This window comes from Tasmannia lanceolata, unplaced genomic scaffold (genome assembly GCF_043159265.1).
Source record: "Tasmannia lanceolata isolate RefF3 unplaced genomic scaffold, GAP_Taslan_0.1 ptg000006l, whole genome shotgun sequence".
NCBI classification, from domain to species: Eukaryota; Viridiplantae; Streptophyta; class Magnoliopsida; order Canellales; family Winteraceae; genus Tasmannia; species Tasmannia lanceolata.
In genome coordinates, this window is record NW_027518683.1 from 21,745,504 (window position 1) to 21,764,514 (window position 19,011).

The window sequence follows — 19,011 nt, forward strand, 5'->3', positions numbered from 1 at the left end:
CTTTCGGACTTCTATTTGCTTTCTATTTTCTTAATACCTAGTCGTTTGCTGATGTCTTTGATCCTTGCTATTTGATCTCTGTTTTTGTCTTTGTATCGTCTGTGTTGCATTATTCATTTCTCTCTCAATTTCAAAAAGTGTAAGAGGAAGATGATAATAGAGTGGATGATGAGATAATATATTTCAGTTTTTGGTTCGAAGCTTTGGGCAGTGATAAATTCACACTCATTTGAGATCTGGCTGGGTATGAGCATTTTTTAGTTGTTCAGGGTTTTAAGAGAAAAAATATTCCAGTATGAGAAAAAATTTAAGATCTGGTTGGGTATGAGCATTTCTTAGTTGTGAGGGCTTGATAAATGTTCCATTCTTAGTTGTGAGGGCTTTATTTTAATGCATCTAGTCATATTTTTAGCGTATATATATAGTTTAAAAGTCATTGTTCGATTTTATTCAGTCTAGCTAGGGTTTCTTCTAATGCATTTAATATTTTGATTATTTTTTCGCATTTCAGTTTGGGGTTTATTTGTTTCATGTCAATATGGGTTTTTTTAGGGATTATCAATGAGTTTTCTTTTTCAAACCAATGGAATTGGGTTTTTTTCTTCTTATTATCATGGGGTATTTTTAATGGTAGAATGTGGGAACTATTTTCATATAATAATTTGGGTTTTTCTAGGAATTATCATGGGTGATTTTGAAACTTTTATGGGGTTTCTGTTGAGATTTTCATGGGTTGTTATTTTTCAAACGAATATCATGATTTTTGTCTTCTAAATGTGTCTTATTCACCTGCAAATCTTTTCTCACCATTTCTCCCAACGGGTTGATCATCTTCCTCACTGTTTTATTGCTGGTCTGGGATCAAGAATTGAGGTAAAAACAAGGTTAGTTCTCTTTCACCCTCTTGTTGTTATCCCTATAAAGCATGCCATTTGGGGGCCAATCGAATTAGTGATTCTAGCACCTATGAGGAACCAAATCAGTTATATTCATTAAGATAAACTACAAATAGTGCATTGATCTCTACAAATGGTGCTGAATTCCCAAAGGATGAAATCTACACTGTAGTATTCTATCTGTTCATGTTATCATTTTCAAAGTGTCTCATAATCTTTCTTTCATTTTAACCACTAGCTTACCATTGTCCATTTGATTTGTTTGATATGCAGATATATGCAGTCTCCATCACCGGTGATGGTACCATTCGTATTGTTGTAAGTAACAAGCATCATCCTCGGTCTTAATTAATCTGTTCTAATTTTTTTATTGATAGTTTAGCTTGTCATTTCTTTGTTTAACATATTGGATGATACTAGCCTCTTAATCCATCAACCTTGCTTGGGGTTATTCTTGGGCATTGTTTGTTTTAGATATTCTACGAATCAATTTTGAATCCAATAATCAGTTTTGGACTCAAGATTGATTCTTAGAATCTACAACAAATAGGGCCTTAGAAAAGATAAGTTGATGATTGTTTTAGTACTTTATGATACGGATGAGCTGTTATTTTCCTCACATTGATGGTCTACAGATGATCAACAATCTTGATTACACATACATGTCCTTGTGTGAGCGACAATGACTATCCCCCTAGTTAGCCACTTTCTACAAAGCAAGGGGTGAAGTCCTTGATCATATATGTTGTAAAGACTTTATTCTTCATGTAATTCATTCCTGGAGATTGGTAAGTTAATAAACTCTGCAATACCGATAAAAATATGCTTGCTAATTATCTCAACTTCTAATTCCTTGATAGATTATTTTTAGAATTAAGTTGCATTTCACAATTGTAATTAGCCTTCTTATGGAGTGGAACAAGTAGAGTCTTAATGTGCGAATAGAATCCTGACAATGTCTTCATTTGCCTTTCATGAGTGATATTTGATTGACTATTTTTTTCTAGGCATTTTTGCAATTTTAGATAAATTTACAACCATAATTGCACACCATTGTCTTTATTTCCTGAGATGGCATCATTGCATACCATTTGAGATCTCTGTTCCTTGCTTTTCTTCTTAGCCATGATTAATCTTGATCCCTTCCCATTCTACTTTTTATATGATTTAGCTTTAACCTTGTCATTTTTCGTTACACAGTCTCACTCTAAATACACACCCATTCTCAAATTAGTGATTGACAACCCTGGATACATGCGCTCATTTATATTGTCTTTTAGTCTTTGATTGTCTCTTAGATGCTTTTTGGGAACCGTAATAAACCTTTCACAGCTCTTTAACTACTAAAAGACAAGATACATGAGCGCATGCAATCAAAATATGTTTGTGATGAAATCATTTCCCTTACAGAAATCATTTCCCTTACCGATATCAGTTTAAGAACTTCAAAGTTCAAGAAATCTTTTCCTCCAAAGCTTGCTTGTCAAACACAATCAGTTTAAGAACTTCCAATATAATCCACTGCATTCTAAAAGCCTAAACCATGTATTTTCGTCAACCATCTTTTGGCCTAAACCAAAAGAACTCTCATTGATAAATAAAGCATCGTTTCGACTGTGTTCCTTAGTTCTTTCATTGGACTTGCGTATTCCATGTGCAAATATTTGCTTAGTAATCTTCATATGGATCTATCACTTTGTCAATGAAACCCTTTTCATAATTGGTTTTTTTGGGTGAGTATCGTCAAACTAGGCATGAATATCTATTATAGAAAGTTGCAAAAAATGACAGGTAGGTACATCTGCAGGTCTCATAAATATATGGATGACATAAATATAATGGTGTGTACCTATAGACCCTGGTAACATGGCTTTGAAATGGAAGGGTCTTTGAAGTTTGAACTTTGAGCAGTGGCATGAAAGGTACTGGCTTTTAATATAAAGTTAGCTTAATAGTAGTGACTCCTGTAGAGGGTAATAAGAACATTATAATATAAGAAGTTGTTATCATTAGGATCATTTGTAATTTTTTTTTATTGATTGCATTTACCCCTTTCTCTGTGTTATACTTTGAAATGCTATTGTTAATTGACTTTATAAGAAGTTGCTAGCATTGATTCCATTTTTTGGATACGAATCGTTGACTACTAACTGCTAGGATCAGATAGAATTGATAAAGTGATCTTTAGATGGTAATAGCTATTTGATTTTTTAGTAGGTCCCTTTTCTTGTCTCAATTAGAATGCAAGAGTATTTTATAGTTTTAGCAGGTTCCCTTTTTACTTCCATCTAGAATAGTAAGCTACTATGACATTTCTTCTTTTATTTAGTGCAAGGATGGTATGTTAGTACACTCACCTTATTGAGCAGCACCTTGCACGAAATGGCGGCTTTTATTCCTCTTAAATGCATGGTATTTCTTCCTCATAAATAAAGGAATGAGAGTCAACTATGGCTGCTATTGATGTTGGAATGTCTTTGAGTTTCAACCTTTTTCTCCACTCTCTTCCTCTTGTTGCATGAGATCTTGGTTGCTTCATGAGATCCTAGGAAGAAGAAACATAGGTTGGTTCTACTACCAAGATCTATGCCACTATCTGGACTAGAGTAGCATTTCTTTTCCCCTTCAGCTTCATTTCCTTCACTTCCTAATTCTACCTAGATCAGCTACAGCTATTCAATTTGTTTGGAAATCTACCACATTCTAACTCGTCAGAAACTAGTCTGAGAAGTAATGAGATCCAATCCTTAATTTCCAAGTGAACACAATCTTTAGTTTACAACTACAGTTTATGTCATTTAGTAACGAGTCATCTGTTTTTCTTTTGTGAAGAAATTCCTAAAGCCTTCTTGAATCGTAGCTCCTAGAACAACATCAAGCTGCTATTTTTTAGCATGTACAAGGGATCAGAGCTCGTCTGCGAAATTGCCTAGACACTTATGTACAAGGGATTGTATATGCAATATTGCAAAAACCCATTTCAACAAACCTCTTTTTCCAAGAGTGGAGAGCTAGCTCATAGTATAATTTGTCGTCTTCATTTATTTCAGGTCAGGTTGATATAGGGTGTCACTTCTCCCCCGTAAAATAGGGGCCGCCAAATTACCTAGAACTCCCTATACAGATTATTTCAACTCTGTTGAGTCTCCTGAACTCAGCCATTTCACTTCTTTGTGAATGGCTGAGATTAGTCTCACTAAATCATGTTTTTAATCTCATCCCTTCACAAAACAAAACAAAAAAATTTGAAATGGCGACAAACGAGATCCTAATTAAGACATTGAAAAGTGAAGAACTTGTTAGATTTTTAGCATATATTGTCTACTAATCAATGTTGGCTTCGCCACGGAGTGTGTTGCTGAGCCTTAAAGTCTCCCTATTGACTTGGAACAGAGATTGTGATATCTATGAGGCAAGGAGTTGGACTCAGCTCGCCCACAAAAAACCAAAATTGAAGAAGAAAAGAAAAGCCAGCCACATGTTCTGTTATGCCTTTGTTATTTCCTTGTTGACGTTGATACCAAAGGTAGAGATTTTTCTCACTTACGGTAGATGATTAGATGGCCAGATAAATATTAAGGGACGTTTGATTGCACAATTTCTGGGGTTTGGTAGTTGTTTTGACTGGCATTAGAGTGCCATTTATCATCTAATTGTGGTGTTTGGTTAAGGGCGATGATAATTCGCTCCCCCTCTATGAGAGAGATTCACTCCCTTTAACATGAATTGACACCAAAAGCGTTAAAGTCTCCCACATACCCCTTTAACCGGTTAGTAATTAAAGATTTAAAGTCACGGTTTTAAATTTCGGTTTCGGTACTGATTTGGGACCCCACCGAAATTCGAAATTTGGTAATAGTTAAAAAATATTATTTAATTAATTTTGAAATTTCAGACTGAAATTCTGAAATTTTGGACTGAAATTCCTAAATTTCAGCAAAAAATTTTAATCTTTATTTTTATTTTTAAATATATACATTTTCTCTAAATTTCTACCGAAATTAACGAAATTCCAAATTTCGGCAAATTTCGGTTTCGGTCCCGACCGAAATTCCAAAATTTCGGATTTCGGCCGAAATTTAAAACCGTGATTAAAGTATGCCAGATAACTCTCTCTCTCTCTCTCTCTCTCTCTCTGAACACAACTCCCAACATCTAAACTATTTAGGAGGGATTCTAAAGTCATAGGAACCCTTGTAGAAAATGGGTGTTTTTCAAAGTAGTGTAGAATGGCTTTTCGGAAGAGTAAAAGTTTAGTCTCACATGAAAAAGTACGAAGAATAGAGAGGGTTTAATAAGTATCCCTCCATACGCACAAGCATGCACACTCACACAAACAAGGGAGAGAAATACAAATATACAGATACACACAAAGCCCATATAGATCATTGGAGTATGAATCAAATAGCTATATCAGTTATAAATTAATATCTTTAACCCTAAACTGGCTTGTATTACTAAAGCATATTTTGTGATATCCATTTGAATTTCGCTTTTCATTGCAACAAGCACTAAGGACAATAAGCTTATCAGACACTTACAGTGTTTCCTTTACTAGAGAGAAGCAAACGTTCCTTTATTAGACAGAAACAAATGCACTAAGAGGGAATCAACGGCCCCCAGAGAGGATTGAATCTCTAATTGATGACGTGTATCCACCTGACTTCTCCATCGAAGAAGGATATGACATGGCAAAAGCATGAAAACCTTCATTGTGCCCCATTTCTAGAAAATTAACATTGAAACTATTTGATGAAAGATCGGGTAGAGGAACATCGCCATCTAGAAACTGAAGGACTTGCCTCATGCTTGACCTAGTGCCAGATACCAGATGCAAACAGAGCAATCCAAGCTTCAGCAACAACTCAATTTCCTCCACTACGTAACCATTTCCCAAATTCGGATCACATGCCTCTAAAATTATCCCTCTCCTCCAACATTCTGGCACCCAATCAACAAGAACTGGTTCTTCGGCAGATGCCCGTGGATCTATTGGTCTCCTTCCACAAGCAACCTCGAGTATAAAGGCCCCAAAGGAATACACGTCGTTGCTTGTCGTTGCCTTGCCAGTTCTGCTCAACTCTGGTGCCATATATAACCCAGAGTTCCGACGACATGAGTGGTATGAGGATCAGTTCCATGGTCATACAATCTCGACAGACCAAAATCGCCCAATCTTCCATTGAATTCATGATCTAGTAAAACATTGCTTGCTTTGATGTCTCTATGGATGACAACCTTCTCCCATTCTTCATGCAAGTAATAGAGCCCGGAAGCTACCCCTTTGATAATTCGAAATCTTTGATCCCATGTTAGAACTGACATGGGTTGATCAAAGAGTAATTTGTCAAGACTTCCATTAGGCATGAAATCATATACCAAGAGGAGCTCTCCTTTACGCCGGAAATAGCCGAGTAGCTGCACTAAGTTCCGGTGCCGGAGCCTTCCAATGCTGATGATCTGTGCAATAAACTCCCTCATCCCTTGCCTTGATTCATGAGAAACTCTCTTCACCGCAACTTCAACTTTAGAGGAAGATAACACACCTCTGTAAACCCTACCGAAACCTCCGATCCCCAGAAGCTCTGTCTCTGAAGCCCTTGGTGGCTATGAATAGATCCTTGTATGAGAACCTTTGTGGCCCATATTCCAGCTCCCAATCCTCGAGTATCTCAGCGAATTTGATCTTCCTTCTAACAACAAGTAGAACGTTGGTGATGATCACTAACATGAAAACTATAGCAATTGTGGGCAACCCAACTGTCAATACTTTTGATTTCTTTTTGGGACCTCTCCGAGGGAGCTTAGGAAGACGTGATAGATCAAGTTCTTGAGCGCCCATTCATTTGAAAGCTCCATCCCAGAACATAATGACCAGATAGGACCGTTCTCGTCGCTGAAGAAAAACCCATGTACATATCTTCTAATGCAACCGATGAAAGATTAACCATAGAAGACAAGAGAGGACGATTGGGTTTAGGTGTCCCGACAAGATATATTGTTACATCAAGTTTCATATCCGTACCATTGTACTCTACCCAAACCTGCATGGGTTCTCCGCTTATAAGGCTCAAATTCCTGATCCCACCATTTTCATTTGCATAATAAGCTGCATGAGCGGAGTTATTCGAATTTAAGCTGTTGATATCAATTCCCACATGGTTCTCGTCAATATCCCTAAATTCGGTGTTCTGGATGGTATCAAGCTCAACCGCAAGAACATGATTAGAAGGATTTCCATTGTTGGTATCATTGAAGAGGCCTAGAAATTGGCTAGGTAGAGCTGTGGGGAGCTCTCTTGAGGGAGCAATGACAAAGGTCATTCCCTAGTCCCTAGAATAAGGAAACTGGGAAAAAATTGCAAAGACAAAAGTTGTAGAAAAGTAGTAAACAATACCGTTGGTAGAATTCCTGAATTGGAGGGGAATGGAATGGAAGGCATGACCCTTTCGTTGCTGTGTACTGTTGGTTAGCTGGAAGAGGCCGTTGGGTGTGATTCCAGCGAGGCCGTCTAAGCTCAGATTGGCACTTAGGAATCCATTATAGGTGAAACCATCTTCTTTGGAAGCTGCAAGTTTGATGAGAAGCACTAGTAAGATCTTGGTAAACATGACTGAAATCCAGGTAGAGACTTAAAAGGCCTTTGATACTGGGCAATGACCTATGAGAAGTCTATACAACCGACATTAGGGGGCCGTTTGGATACACGGATTTAAGAATCTTGGATTTCCTCAAAATTGAGATGGGAGACCATCCGTTTTCTGATTTCTTGCCCTTCTTTCCGTTAGGAGATCATCTTAAGACGGTAAATCCAAATTCTAAAATCCGTGTATCCAAACGGCCCACCGTTGGATTTATATCAAATGGGTGCTATGAGTGGGACCTATCCAAGCAGCAGCACTCGTGAAGCTATGAACTGCATCATTCAGGAGAAATTATAGGGTGCCCTGAAGTCAAGGGTAGGTCCGACTCTTAGAAAGTACTGGTCTGCTGTTGGATCAAATATCAAGGGGGGTATTGCCCACACTTGACTTCAAGGCCGAGCACCATGTAAAATCTCTTTTAATAGAATCAAAGTATCTTCTTACGCACTAGAGGACGGAAATAAGACATAAATCATGTGGGGACAAAGCAATTACTTCTAGAACTAGACTTAGACGTTGGTATCTACAAAGAGCAGACTTTTTCACCCTCTTTGTTAGTCCTATGGGAAGATATTTAATCTCTGGTTGATGTTAACTTAATTTCTGAAATTTAATTCAATGAAGTAGTTTTGATCAAGTTTCTATATTCCAACAATTGAGTTTACATTTGGGGCAAATATTGATAAGGTTAGAAATATCAGCAGATAATCACTCTCTCTGTGATTAACAGCAAACGTTTTGTAGGTTGAATGTCAAATCAACCAATATAATGTAGATTCGAGAAATTACATGAACTGGTCGAAAAATATATTGTCTGATAAACTAGATTTCTGGTATTGGCCATAGCAATCATCCAATCACATTATTTTCTACTCTAATGAGATAAGAACTTGATGGATCTTCACCATTTCCGCAGCAGGCAATGGGACCCAGATCGCATTACTTGAAAGAATCCCACATTGGAAAGGGAGGAAAAGTTAATGGGCTATATATGTGGATTTCTCCTCTCCCTGTGTAGACGTGTTTTCAGCATCTCCAAGGGGCGGGCCGCGGAGTGGGTCAAGCATGGTTAGTGTTGCTGGAAAACAAAATCGGGGAGGAGTGGGAAAACCCAGAACTGGACAATATCTACACAGCGGAGTCGGGGCTTGACATTGTGGTATCAGAGCGGGACCTCCCACAATACGGTGTGCTAGCGAGAACGCTTACCCTAAGGAGGGTGGATTGAAAGATCCCACATCGAAGAGAGAGGAAAAGTTACTAGGCTATATATGTGGATTTCTCCTCTCCCTGTGTAGACACGTTTTCAGCATCTCCAAGGAGCGGGCCCACAGAGTGGCTCGGGCATGATTAGTGCTGCTACAAAACAAGACTGGGGAGGGGTGGGAAAACCCAGAACCGGACAATATCGACACAGCGGGGTCAGGGCGTGACATTACTGGTTCTATTGTTAATCATGTGAGATCCCACCATGCAAGCGAAATGGTAGTGCAAGTGTGTTGCTCCGGCAGGTGGTGCTAGCATTCTGCCATGAATTAATTGAGCTAGTCCAAATCCAAAAATTATGGTGGGAAATAATCCATGTAGCTACTAACCAATGATCTTAGTTGTCATGTTGAAAATTTCTTGTGGGAGACCAAATTAGATTAGACTGTGTCACGTCCCCAAGCCGCACACACAAGGCCTGGGAACACGACTGCGACGTACAACTGCAAGAAAACCTTACAAGCATACAAGGCTAACAAAGCGATAACAAAACCAACCACATCATAGCATCCATAAAGGTCCACAATTGCATAAATAATCCAAATAGTCAAATATTTAATATTTCTCTCACTCTCCCCAATAAACAATAATGAAATAAAATAACAGTCTCAATAATGCCTAAATAATACTCGCTGTGAAATTAAAAGAATCTACTAAATTTGAAAATCCAAAAGTCACGCCTCCGCTCCCTCGTCCGCACCACAAGGGTCAAAATCTGAAAATGATAAACCACAGTCAGTTGAAAAGCTCAGTACATAATGACGCACCACAAAAGTAGGGTCAAAAGCATGCCATATAGAAGGGATCAATATGTAAACAAAGATGACAAAAGCTACAGATGAGGAGACTGGTACAAACATAATAACTGAGAAACGAAGTCCACAAAGTCATATTTCAAAGAATCACATCAAAGAGGGGTCTCAATAAAAGAAGTCACAAAGTCTTAAGAGATCACTGAAAGCGATCAGAAAGGTACGAAACCACCCAAAGGTCATTGGCTTAGCCCTAAAAGTATGTTATTTCCACGGTTCGAAACTAGTTTCTAAGTTCATATACTTGTCGACAGGGTCAGCGAATAGCACCCACTAAAGCCAACATACAACCCCCATTGGTGCGGGCCCTTAGTTCACATATAGCCCAAGCCTCCACAAAAGATGTCCACATAAATAAAAGATCCAAAGATACGTACAAAGTTTCAAAGATTGTGGTTCATGTTGGTTCTACAAGGTTTTCTAAAATAGTTAGATATACAATGACTAAAAGGTTCTTATATCAGAGAGGATCACATATTCAATACAAAGTTCATAGGTTGTCAATGAGTATACAATTCTATAGATTGTGATCAATAAAGAATAAGCATGTAAGACCCAAATCAAAAGCTAAGATTATCAAAGATTTCTTATGTTCAAAGAGATTAGAGTGTACCAAATCAATAGGGCATATCATTGGAGAACACATTACATACCTCCAATGACGAACACTTTTTTTTTCAAATTCTCCTCAAGAAACCAATACCTAATTCACGTAGATCATATCCATCAATAAGGGGCCCCAAGAAGTTGCCCAAAACAAAGAATCTAAAATCCAAAGTCCTTTTATAACTCACAAAATTTGGCGGGTTCAGGCACCCAACCAATGTCTTCGAGTGTCCAAACACCTCCTTCGGACGCCACTTCGGGTGTCTCTGATAACTTTCGAAGAAAACACACACTCTTGGGTTGTTCTCATGCTTCGGACGCCCAAGTCGGACGTCTGAACTCCCTTCAGGCGCCCGAATATCCATAATCGGGCGTCCGAACCTCGGGGATGGGTTTTCCAAGAGAATTTCTGATTTTTACCCAATTTCCTCAAAACTTTAAAATTACATGTCTTCTTCATTCGGACTTCAAATTGCGCAAGGTTGAATCCGATGGATTCCTTATGACGAAGGGAATCCACCTAACCCAATTTCACGCTCCGAATCTACACACAATTAGTGTAAAATAATCTAAGGTTTTAGGTTAAACCCTTGTAGCCAAAATTTTCTGATCCGCTCTTAAATTCGTTAGGGATTCCATAACAAAGTGGACCTTAAGGAATCAAAGATCAGTCATAAGGTATGTCATAAACAAAATCGCACATCCACTTTCTTGACCTAAATCCTTAAATCCTTGTTTAAGGTTTCTAAAGACATAAGATCATTCAAGAACATAGTTCTTACTTTAATCTGATTTCTCTGATTCCAAAACTCGATCTCCTCTTTCTTTCTCACAAAAATCCTCTCTTGGAGCTGAACAGAATGAGTTTAGGGTTTAATTAAACTCCCAAGAGATGTATTTATAGGCTTTCTTTTAGAAGCCTTGATTAATTAAAACACTAGGGGACAAAAACGCCCCACCCTAAAAGGGAGAAACGGATTTTCGTTCGGGGGCGTTTTCGGTATCTACAGACTGCCATTATCAAAGCGTGAGTGTGAGGATATGGTTTCCCAAGTGATATATTATTTGATAGAAGCGATTAGTCTGCGAGTCATATGATAGACGCAAGAGTCCTCAATGACGGTTTCAACACAGTCGAAACACCGGGACTCTGAAACTGATCCATGAACTCCTTAGTGATTAAGACCATGGTTTTGGATTTCGGTGGAGACCGACACCAAAATTTTGGATTTCGGTGGAGACCGCCACCGACACCGAAATCAATAAAATCCGAAACGGTATTTTATTTTAGCCGAAATTTCGGTTTTTCCGAAATTTGACCCAAAAAATCTGTTTTTTTTTTTAATTAATTTAATATTTCATCGAAATTTCGACCGAAATTTAATATTGAATAAAATATTGGTTTCGATTTTTGTACCAGATTTAGACTGAAATTTTGAAATTTCAGGGTCCAAAACCGGTACCAAAACCGAGATTTTAAACCTTGATTAAGAGTAGGGAAAGAAATTTCGTTTATCTAGAGCCAAGGGGTTGGACTCGGTTCCCGCACAAAAAATCCAAAACTGACAGAACGAAAAGAGTGCCACATGCTTTGCTACTTCTCTTTCCATTTATTCTTGACATTGAAAGGAAAGCAGAGATTTTTCTTATATATTTATTGTTGGCAATTAGATGGTTGAAAGAATTAGGATCAATAGAAAAAATCCCAGTTTTTTTAACTTTTACTCCAACACCCATGAAATTTATCCCAATAATTTAAATTTGCTAGATTTGACCCAATTTTCAAGAGGTTTCTCGATGCAATTCAACAACCAAGTTGCCATCCGAGCAAAAATACCGGGAAATCCTCATGGGTCTGTCTGCACATAGAGTTCTTGAAAAGTAGAAAATATCGCATTTGGCTGCATATGTAAATCACTACAATAAAAATGGGCTTTCCCTACCGACTTTAGTTACGTCCGTAGAAGTTTAAAATCCTTAGGGGCCTGTTCAGTTGCAGCAAGGAAACGAAAATGGAAAAGAAAATACCCCTCGTTTCCGTGGAAAGTGGGTAATGTGGTTGTTTTGTTGCCCGTAATCGGAAAGCGCTGAGAAACCCAAACTCTAGCGTGGAATCTGAAGAATCCGACATGGAGGGGGTGTTTCCGCAAAAACAAATCCATGCGGTAGCCTCGGATTCGCACGGATTTTCCTCGATCACCGCCTCATGCTCCTCTCGAAAACAGAAGAGAAGTAAAAAAAAAAAGCCCAAACCCCAAATCCATCAAGAAAAGCACGAAGATCTGAAGCTTTTACCCATCTCTTGAAGATCCGAAGCTTTACCCATCTCTCTCGTCTCTTGAAGATCCGATGCTAGGTCTGCATTTTTTGGGATTTCAAAATGGAAAAAAAAATGAGGAGCAATCTTGTCTTCAAATAGAAACGATCATAACCAGAAAACAAAGAGAAGGGAAAACTCTGTGTTGTCTTCAAGCTTGAGAAAACGATTTTTCTTTGTTGTTTTCTTACTCAGAAATACAGAACAAGGGTTTGAAGAAAATCTCTGCCCTAGTTTCTCTTCCCTAATTCGATAGACACTTTCCAAAAAATCTCTCACCTCTCTCCAAACAGAATAAGAAGCAAAACCCCAACCATCGAAAGGAGAAGCCGAGCTCTTTCTTCTCCAACCGAAGCTTGCCTCCACTCCTCGAACAGGTACGCGTCCTCCTCCCTTTCTTCCTTTTTTTCATTTTTTTGGATATTGGGTATGAAATCTCTGGTTTGCTATGGAGCAATGGGATCTTTGGTTTGCTATAAACCCTTGCATTTTTTCATTGGCTTATAAACCCTTTGGTTTGCTGCAAACCCTTTCATTGTTTCCTTCGCCTATAAACCCCAGGTACGAAATCTGTGGTTTGCCATAAACCCTTGCATTTTTTTTTGGATCTTTGGTGTCTAAACCTTAGTTTTTTTCTGCCATTTTTTTGCTCTTCTCATCTCTATCTAAGCTTTCTAAACCCTAGAACTTTTCATGGATCATTTTTCTTTGTTGTATTTTTCTTTTTTGTGCCATTTTTTCAGAAAACCCTCGTTTTTAGCTATAATCTATGCTTTGGAGCCCTCATTTTTAGGCTGATGTCTGTTTTTTTCACTTATTTGGGCTTATCTGTGTTTATCCATTTTGGGTTCTGGAATAAAAATTATTTTTCTGATTTGGAACTGTGATATGAGTTTTTTCATTTTCGATTTGGTATTTAGTTGTGATTGAATCGTTTGTTGTGAACTCTTATTATTGTGTGTGATGGTTAACCACAATGGTTTATCTATTAATTGCTTCATAATCAGCTATGTTTAACATTTGTAGAGTTTTTTATTAGTCTGTGATACCAAAATTATCTTGTTGTCGATCTTTTTTGTGTGTGGTTACATGGCTAAGCTAGTAGATGTACTGTTAACATGGAGGTGTTAATGTGGGTTTGTTTGTGGTGGTGTTAATGGGGGGTTTGCTATGTTGGATTTGATGGGGATCCATCTTATTATGTTTTATTGGTGGTGGTGTTAATCAGATCTGATTTTTTGCAGGGGACACCAATTTCTGATTCTCAATTCTCTGAAGAGATCCTAACTTGCAAGGTAATAAATCTGATGTTTCTTTACATTTATCTTGTTGTTCTAATCATTTATGATGTTCCTCTTTCTTTATCTTGTTGTTGATCCATTATTAGTTGACTTCATGATTTTAATCTTGTTTGTATGTGATAGTAGCATTGTAGGATGACATTCTAATTTTAATCTTGTTTCCACCACTTCTGTGATGTTTCTTTTCCGTTTCCTTGGCAACTGAATGCACATTCCTGTTGTTTCTTTACTGTTTCTTTTCCGTTTCTTGGCAACTGAACGCGCACTCTTACTGCTTTCTTTGCAGTTTTTTTTCCTTTCCGTTTCCTGCGCGCAACTGAACAGGCCCTAGGGAAATACACCATATCCCTATGAGTGTTAATTTATCTGTAGAGATATAGTTATTACCTAAGGATAGGTAGTAACCCTTGATTAAGAGTTTCTTTTGGAGTAAAAGCAGGCCAACTACGAGCTAGGAGATGCTTGATCACGTGACCCAGTGACTTCTACATTTTGTAGATACTGTAGATAATGCTTTTCATTGTCAATCTACGCTAGAATAGGTTGGCAGTCCCTGTTGGAAATATGTTGGTAGTGCCTCCATCTACCATAGAATGGGTTTGTCAGTCGCTCTTGTAAATATATGTTGGCCATGTGGGCTTCCTTTGCAACTTCCGAGTTTCTTATATACTTGTATACAATGTTGTGGAAAATGGATGCTATAATTGTGAAAAAATTGAAGTTATATATACTGTGTGTGGAATGTATATGTACAATAAGTAATGGGGAATTTGCTTGTTATTGGATTTAAATAAATGTTGAAAAGGCTATCCCTACAGAACTATCCATAGACATGGCTTGCCTTCCGTGTGGAAAGATTTTTAATGTAGGCCACAAAAGTCCTTTTTACCTAGTCTGTTTGAAATTCCGCAGGGAAAAGTCTATACACCAGACATTAAGTGTGCACGCTATTTACGACCATTCGGTCACAATCAAATAGTGTGCCATGATCTGAATTATTATTTTTTGGGATTTTTGCTGATTAGTCCCTACCAAGGTTTTAAATTTTGGTTTCGGGCGAAATTTCGATCCTTACTGAAACCGAAATTTCGGCCGAAATTACCAAAATTTTGGTAATTTCTTGAAATTTGGTAAAGGATTAAAATAATATTATTTTATCAATTATTTCACCGAAATTCCCAAAATTTTGACCTAAATTTGGTACATTTCAGGAATTTCGGTTTCGGTGCCATTTCGTTTCGGCCCTGACCGAAATCTGAAATTTCGTATTAATTTCGGTCAAAATTTAAAACCATGGTCCCTACATGGCAAAATAATTGCTAATTAGTCCCTAAGAAAAGCATATTATCTTAGCAGTCCTACTTTTAGAAAATATTAGATAAAAGGTCCTTAAAACTCACCAACGTTAACTTTCTCCGTTAAAAATTTTAAAATGGCAAATTTACCCCCAAACTCATTTAATCCGCTTTAGCATTTTTAGATTTCCCTTCTAATATTTTCGGAAAATAACTAGGAAATAAGCAATAATATTATCTCTTCCAATATTCTCGTCAAAAAATCCTTCAACAATAAAAAATCATTTTAAATAAATTGAAAATCCCTCTAAAATAAATTAAAGAGGGTCGGTTTGAGTTATCTTTTCTTCATGGATAAATAAAGTAAGAAAGTTTAGGAATATTTTTCATTTCAAACTTTTCCAAGAAATTCCTATCATGGTCAGATTGCAACAAAATATCTTTGATGGAAATTTATTTCTATGGAAATTTTTTTCAATGATCTAAGAGGGGAATTATGTCGATTAATTTAGAGGGAGAATGTCAAATAGAAAGTCAAAATGGGATAAAACGTTAACAACTTTGAAGGATTTTACAAGATTTTTTATGAGAATATTGGAAAAGATACTACTTTTTCTTATTTCCTAACACTACAAGAGAAAAGACATTCAGCGACGTTCTTTTAGCGACGTTCACAAAAAACGCCACTAATATTATATATATACCGATGTTTGTAAAACTACCGACGGTGAAGGATTGTTCCCGCGGGGAGTAACTTATCCCGCCCAAAACATGCGTAGTATTTCTTTACCGACGTTTAAGGAACGTCAATAAAAGTAATTATTTACCGATGTTTTATATGTTAAACGTCGGTAATTAATTGGATACATGCTTTCCTTTTTTTATGACGTTCACGACCGTCTCTGATTATTAGAATTACCGGCTTTTTTTCCCAAACGTCGGTGACGTGTTAAAAGATAAACTCGCGCCCTAGCTTTTCCCACCCCGCTCTTTCTAAAACGTTCTCTCCCTTGTCTCGGCAAGAAATCCTCTAGAAAAACCAATTTTCGCCCTTCTAAATCGAAACCCTTTCGTGCAAAAAAAAGCCTAATCTCCGTGGAGAAAAAACCATAATCTCCATCCTCTCCAAATCATCTTCATAGAATATATGGTCCTAACCCTTGATCTGAAACGGGTAGGGCATATCATATAGCAGCCACAAACAATAAGAGGAAAATTGACAATCATCTCAAAGTAGCTCTCCAGCTCTATCCAATCGCCTGTTAGGGTAAGTACGTTCTCTACATATTTTTTTTTCAACCTCTCCCTGTTTTTGGGCTTTTTTCATAGATCATTTACTTTCTGCTTATTGGGTTTCTGTGCATTTGTTTTCCCTATTCTTCTTTTTGAAACCCACATCGGCAATCATCTGAAAGGTGCGCTTCGGTTTATCCATTTTGTTAGCACATAACCCATGTAAATTTTTTTTTCATTGATTTTTATTTCCCAGTTTCTGGTATTTGTAGACTCCGGAGAGTTTGCGTTGAAGCCCTAAGAATTTGTATAAAGGATTTACTCCTTTTATCTTCCCATTTTTTCATATTTTATATTTATTTATGATTTGAGTTTGTGTGATAGCAGGAAGTGCATCTGGAGGTTCATGATTTCTTCCTATTTTATATTTCTCCTTGCCCTAGGGCTTTGCTTTTGTTTGATTTTTTTCCATCTAGGCTTTTATTTATTATTGTTATTGTTGTGTTGTTATTACATGCCTTGGAGTTCCAACAGTGAGTATTTTTTTTAATTCCCCAAATTGTTGTCCAGATCTTGTGAAAGATCCATACTCAATCTGCCCTATTTTGTGTCCCATCAGGTGTTTTTTTCTTTGGTTAAGAAAGCTTTCAAATAGACCTGAAATTCATGCCATTCAATTGCCATGGAAGCTGTCAATGAAGACCACTTTTATTCAAGTTGTAAACACCCTATTTACCCACCTAAACACCCGTTGAGTGTGTGCTCTTTGCCATGTTTCATCAGCCAATCAAATACTCTAATTAGTGAGCCCATGATTAAATAGTTGCTAGTCACATTTTGAATTTGTATTAATGTCAGTTTGTATGCCAAACAAGCTGTGAACCAAGGGCATTAATTCCATTCGCTTGGATACATTGATTTTGTAATCCAGGATATTGTAAAATCCTAGGTTTTACAAGCTAAAACCTGAATTTTATAAGCTAAAACCTAAATTTTATAAGTTAAAACCTAGATTTTATAAGCTGAAACCTAGATTTTACAATCCTGAAAATGGACATTCCAGGTTTTAGCTTATAAATTCCAGGTTTTAGCTTGTAAAATTCAGGATTTTACAATCCTAGATTACAAAATCCTTGTATCCATACGGCCAAAAAGGGTACAATTCTGGTGACTAATATCATATTGTGCCTACAAACTCCCTGCTTTTAATGCATCTTGCGCATCTCAACTGCTCATCACATTGCCCAGTTTTTCAGCGACATACATTTTTTTTTTATCAATTGCCTGATACAGCACTATAAACTGTGAATTCTACTCTTTCACTGGCAAGTACTGTTTGAGTTTATCTTTATGATCTGGTTCTTCATATATGGGTATTTACTGGTTTTGAAGAACGTGAATTTTGATTTTCTTTTGCAGGTTATGCCATACAGCACCAGCCTTAAAACCCCACTTGCAAATTTTGAGGCTGGGTTGAACTATAAGGTAATGATGAAGATTTTCTTGATGTTCACTGCAACCCTCTATTAGAGCTCCCAATATTTTGTACCGAAGCATTTCCCCCTTTATCTCTAACCTTTTCAAATCTCATAGGATGTATCTGACCCTGCAATCATGGCGTCCTTTCCAATAGTTGGCCATCCACATAATGCAGCTCTAGTGGCCTGGACAACCACACCATGGACTCTTCCTAGTAACCTTGCTCTCTGTGTCAATGCAAATTTAGTCTATGTGAAGGTCAGTTAAGTTCAGTTGAGTCATTGCTATGGATAATGTGATTTGGCAAAAAGGCGAGTAGTATATTTATCCTTCTGAATTTTGATTTTTGTTTGACTGATTGATTTAAATAAACTTTGAAATTGATCACCAGTAGGACCCTTTTCATTCTAAAAGTAAACAGAGGAGAGCTGACTTGAACCAAAGCTTGATGGCTAGACCCATAAACATCGGAGAAATATAAGAAATGTCACATTTGCCAAGTTGGAAACTGAATTGTTGTGGGCTTTGAACACATCGAATGGGTAGGATACAAATTCTGTTTCTGAACAGAACAGATCCATAACTCACGGATCAATTGCAGCAGGAAAAAAAAGGTGAAACTCCATAACTCTCCTTGTTTTCTATTCTGTTTAATTTGCTTTTTTGTTTTTATATTTCTTGGGATTTTATTGTTTTGTATGATGGGGTTTTTGTGGGTTCTGAGGCTTTTGATAGTTCATGTTGCAGTGAATTGAAAAGTTTGGCATAAATTGGGTTTTCTACATGCATAAATTGTATCATAGAATTCATCCTATATAGTGCTGAATCGTGTTTTAAAATCTTTTGAAATCTTAATTAAGGGCCACAATCTTCTGCTTGTTTCTGCTAGGTTCTCTGATAAGGGCGGTCCAGTGCACAAGGCTCTAGCAGGGCTTCTGTGATACGTGCATATAATTATGGTGTTTCTGGGTTTTGACTAATTGGTGCATCTACAATGGCATTCATACTTGTAAGCATAGACTCAATGTTTGAGTCTGTGTTGCAATTCTTATACACATCTATTGTTGATTTTGATAAAGCTTCAAAAGGTTTTAGTGAATGGCTTACCCTGAGTATCTTGCTTGTGTAGCTAATACGACATTCATTTTTTTTTACTTTTGAA

At 37.3% G+C, this 19,011-nt stretch overlaps 1 long non-coding RNA gene and 1 pseudogene across 1 annotated transcript; one reads left to right on the top strand and one right to left on the bottom strand.

The window, feature by feature from the left end:
- Positions 1-5,505: 5,505 nt before the first annotated feature.
- On the bottom strand, positions 5,506-7,507 carry LOC143880091 (L-type lectin-domain containing receptor kinase SIT2 pseudogene; annotated as a pseudogene).
- An 8,564-nt stretch (positions 7,508-16,071) lies between these two features.
- Positions 16,072-19,005, top strand: LOC143880093 (uncharacterized). Its single transcript, XR_013251498.1, has 5 exons — positions 16,072-16,404; positions 17,790-17,855; positions 17,964-18,107; positions 18,241-18,463; positions 18,739-19,005. It is a non-coding gene; the product is annotated as an uncharacterized LOC143880093 (long non-coding RNA).
- Positions 19,006-19,011: the final 6 nt, after the last annotated feature.